The sequence below is a fragment of the Oncorhynchus keta genome, unplaced genomic scaffold (genome assembly GCF_023373465.1).
Source record: "Oncorhynchus keta strain PuntledgeMale-10-30-2019 unplaced genomic scaffold, Oket_V2 Un_scaffold_713_pilon_pilon, whole genome shotgun sequence".
Classification (NCBI taxonomy): domain Eukaryota; kingdom Metazoa; phylum Chordata; class Actinopteri; order Salmoniformes; family Salmonidae; genus Oncorhynchus; species Oncorhynchus keta.
Window position 1 is genome coordinate 1 of NW_026290991.1, and position 5,000 is coordinate 5,000.

Here is a 5,000-nt window from a genome sequence, read left to right on the forward strand (position 1 = left end):
CTGGTGTGTTAACCAGGTGTGGTGTGTTAACCAGGTCTGGTGTATCTGGTGTGTTAACCAGGTGTGGTGTGTTAACCAGGTGTGGTGTGTTAACCAGGTCTGGTGTGTTAACCAGGTCTGGTGTGTTAACCAGGTCCGGTGTATTAACCAGGTCTGGTGTATTAACCAGGTCTGGTGTATCTGGTGTGTTAACCAGGTCTGGTGTGTTAACCAGGTCTGGTGTGTTAACCAGGTCTGGTGTGTTAACCAGGTCTGGTGTGTTAACCAGGTCTGGTGTGTTAACCAGGTCTGGTGTATTAACCAGGTCTGGTGTATTAACCAGGTCTGGTGTGTTAACCAGGTCTGGTGTGTTAACCAGGTCTGGTGTGTTAACCAGGTCTGGTGTGTTAACCAGGTCTGGTGTATTAACCAGGTCTGGTGTATCTGGTGTATTAACCAGGTCTGGTGTATTAACCAGGTCTGGTGTGTTAACCAGGTCTGGTGTATTAACCAGGTCTGGTGTGTTAACCAGGTCTGGTGTGTTAACCAGGTCTGGTGTATCTGGTGTATTAACCAGGTCTGGTGTATTAACCAGGTCTGGTGTGTTAACCAGGTCTGGTGTGTTAACCAGGTCTGGTGTGTTAACCAGGTCTGGTGTATTAACCAGGTCTGGTGTGTTAACCAGGTCTGGTGTGTTAACCAGGTCTGGTGTATCTGGTGTATTAACCAGGTCTGGTGTGTTAACCAGGTCTGGTGTATTAACCAGGTCTGGTGTATTAACCAGGTCTGGTGTGTTAACCAGGTCTGGTGTATTAACCAGGTCTGGTGTATTAACCAGGTCTGGTGTGTTAACCAGGTCTGGTGTGTTAACCAGGTCTGGTGTGTTAACCAGGTCTGGTGTGTTAACCAGGTCTGGTGTGTTAACCAGGTCTGGTGTATTAACCAGGTCTGGTGTATTAACCAGGTCTGGTGTGTTAACCAGGTCTGGTGTATTAACCAGGTCTGGTGTATTAACCAGGTCTGGTGTATCTGGTGTGTTAACCAGGTCTGGTGTGTTAACCAGGTCTGGTGTGTTAACCAGGTCTGGTGTATTAACCAGGTCTGGTGTGTTAACCAGGTCTGGTGTATTAACCAGGTGTGGTGTATTAACCAGGTCTGGTGTGTTAACCAGGTCTGGTGTATTAACCAGGTGTGGTGTATTAACCAGGTCTGGTGTATTAACCAGGTCTGGTGTATTAACCAGGTCTGGTGTATCTGGTGTATTAACCAGGTCTGGTGTATCTGGTGTATTAACCAGGTCTGGTGTGTTAACCAGGTCTGGTGTATTAACCAGGTGTGGTGTATCTGGTGTGTTAACCAGGTCTGGTGTGTTAACCAGGTGTGGTGTGTTAACCAGGTCTGGTGTGTTAACCAGGTCTGGTGTATCTGGTGTGTTAACCAGGTCTGGTGTGTTAACCAGGTGTGGAGTGTTAACCAGGTGTGGTGTGTTAACCAGGTCTGGGTCAGGTGTGGTGTGTTAACCAGGTGTGGTGTGTTAACCAGGTCTGGTGTGTTAACCAGGTCTGGTGTGTTAACCAGGTCTGGTGTATCTAGTGTGTTAACCAGGTCTGGTGTGTTAACCAGGTCTGGTGTATCTGGTGTGTTAACCAGGTCTGGTGTATTAACCAGGTGTGGTGTGTTAACCAGGTCTGGTGTGTTAACCAGGTGTGGTGTGTTAACCAGGTCTGGTGTGTTAACCAGGTGTGGTGTGTTAACCAGGTGTGGTGTGTTAACCAGGTGTGGTGTATTAACCAGGTCTGGTGTGTTAACCAGGTGTGGGTGTATTAACCAGGTCTGGTGTGTTAACCAGGTGTGGTGTGTTAACCAGGTCTGTGTGTTAACCAGGTGGTGTAACCAGGTCTGGTGTGTTAACCAGGTCTGGTCTGTGTATTAACCAGGTCTGTGTGTTAACCAGGTGTGGTGTGTTAACCAGGTGTGGTGTGTTAACCAGGTCTGGTGTATTAACCAGGTCTGGTGTGTTAACCAGGTGTGGTGTATTAACCAGGTCTGGTGTATCTGGTGTATTAACCAGGTCTGGTGTGTTAACCAGGTGTGGTGTATTAACCAGGGCTGGTGTGGTGTGTTAACCAGGTCTGGTGTGTTAACCAGGTCTGTGTGTATTAACCAGGTCTGTGGTGTATTAACCAGGTGTGGTGTGTTAACCAGGTGTGGTGTGTTAACCAGGTGTGGTCTGTTAACCAGGGTGGTGTGTGTTAACCAGGTCTGGTGTGTTAACCAGGTCTGGTGTATTAACCAGGTCTGGTGTGTTAACCAGGTCTGGTGTGTTAACCAGGTCTGGTGTGTTAACCAGGTCTGGTGTATTAACCAGGTGTGGTGTATTAACCAGGTGTGGTGTATTAACCAGGTGTGGTGTGTTAACCAGGTCTGGTGTATTAACCAGGTGTGGTGTATTAACCAGGTGTGGTGTATTAACCAGGTGTGGTGTATTAACCAGGTGTGGTGTATTAACCAGGTCTGGTGTGTTAACCAGGTCTGGTGTATTAACCAGGTCTGGTGTATTAACCAGGTCTGGTGTATCTGGTGTGTTAACCAGGTCTGGTGTGTTAACCAGGTCTGGTGTGTTAACCAGGTCTGGTGTATTAACCAGGTCTGGTGTTAACCAGGTCTGGTGTATTAACCAGGTCTGGTGTGTTAACCAGGTCTGGTGTGTTAACCAGGTCTGGTGTGTTAACCAGGTCTGGTGTGTTAACCAGGTCTGGTGTATCTGGTGTATTAACCAGGTCTGGTGTGTTAACCAGGTCTGGTGTGTTAACCAGGTCTGGTGTGTTAACCAGGTCTGGTGTGTTAACCAGGTCTGGTGTGTTAACCAGGTCTGGTGTATCTGGTGTATTAACCAGGTCTGGTGTATTAACCAGGTCTGGTGTGTTAACCAGGTCTGGTGTGTTAACCAGGTCTGGTGTGTTAACCAGGTCTGGTGTATTAACCAGGTCTGGTGTGTTAACCAGGTCTGGTGTGTTAACCAGGTCTGGTGTGTTAACCAGGTCTGGTGTGTTAACCAGGTCTGGTGTATTAACCAGGTCTGGTGTATTAACCAGGTCTGGTGTATTAACCAGGTCTGGTGTATTAACCAGGTCTGGTGTATTAACCAGGTCTGGTGTGTTAACCAGGTCTGGTGTGTTAACCAGGTCTGGTGTATTAACCAGGTCTGGTGTTAACCAGGTCTGGTGTATTAACCAGGTCTGGTGTATTAACCAGGTCTGGTGTGTTAACCAGGTCTGGTGTGTTAACCAGGTCTGGTGTGTTAACCAGGTCTGGTGTATTAACCAGGTCTGGTGTATCTGGTGTGTTAACCAGGTCTGGTGTGTTAACCAGGTGTGGTGTGTTAACCAGGTGTGGTGTATTAACCAGGTGTGGTGTATTAACCAGGTCTGGTGTATTAACCAGGTGTGGTGTATTAACCAGGTCTGGTGTGTTAACCAGGTCTGGTGTATTAACCAGGTGTGGTGTATTAACCAGGTCTGGTGTATTAACCAGGTCTGGTGTATTAACCAGGTCTGGTGTATCTGGTGTATTAACCAGGTCTGGTGTATCTGGTGTATTAACCAGGTCTGGTGTGTTAACCAGGTCTGGTGTATTAACCAGGTGTGGTGTATCTGGTGTGTTAACCAGGTCTGGTGTGTTAACCAGGTGTGGTGTGTTAACCAGGTCTGGTGTGTTAACCAGGTCTGGTGTATCTGGTGTGTTAACCAGGTCTGGTGTGTTAACCAGGTGTGGAGTGTTAACCAGGTGTGGTGTGTTAACCAGGTCTGGGTCAGGTGTGTGTTAACCAGGTGTGGTGTGTTAACCAGGTCTGGTGTATTAACCAGGTCTGGTGTGTTAACCAGGTGTATCTAGTGTGTTAACCAGGTCTGGTGTGTTAACCAGGTCTGGTGTATCTGGTGTGTTAACCAGGTCTGGTGTATTAACCAGGTGTGGTGTGTTAACCAGGTCTGGTGTGTTAACCAGGTGTGGTGTGTTAACCAGGTCTGGTGTGTTAACCAGGTGTGGTGTGTTAACCAGGTGTGGTGTGTTAACCAGGTGTGGTGTGTTAACCAGGTCTGGTGTGTTAACCAGGTGTGGTGTATTAACCAGGTCTGGTGTGTTAACCAGGTGTGGTGTGTTAACCAGGTCTGGTGTGTTAACCAGGTCTGGTGTGTTAACCAGGTCTGGTGTGTTAACCAGGTCTGGTGTGTTAACCAGGTCTGGTGTGTTAACCAGGTGTGGTGTGTTAACCAGGTGTGGTGTGTTAACCAGGTGTGGTGTATTAACCAGGTCTGGTGTGTTAACCAGGTGTGGTGTGTTAACCAGGTGTGGTGTATCTGGTGTATTAACCAGGTCTGGTGTATTAACCAGGTGTGGTGTGTTAACCAGGTGTGGTGTATTAACCAGGTCTGGTGTGTTAACCAGGTCTGGTATATTAACCAGGTCTGGTGTGTTAACCAGGTGTGGTGTGTTAACCAGGTGTGGTGTGTTAACCAGGTGTGGTGTATTAACCAGGTGTGGTGTGTTAACCAGGTCTGGTGTGTTAACCAGGTCTGGTGTATTAACCAGGTCTGGTGTGTTAACCAGGTCTGGTGTGTTAACCAGGTCTGGTGTGTTAACCAGGTGTGGTGTATTAACCAGGTGTGGTGTATTAACCAGGTGTGGTGTGTTAACCAGGTCTGGTGTATTAACCAGGTGTGGTGTATTAACCAGGTGTGGTGTGTTAACCAGGTGTGGTGTGTTAACCAGGTGTGGTGTATTAACCAGGTGTGGTGTATTAACCAGGTGTGGTGTGTTAACCAGGTGTGGTGTGTTAACCAGGTCTGGTGTATTAACCAGGTCTGGTGTATTAACCAGGTCTGGTGTATTAACCAGGTCTGGTGTGTTAACCAGGTCTGGTGTGTTAACCAGGTCTGGTGTATTAACCAGGTCTGGTGTATTAACCAGGTGTGGTGTGTTAACCAGGTGTGGTGTATCTGGTGTATTAACCAGGTCTGGTG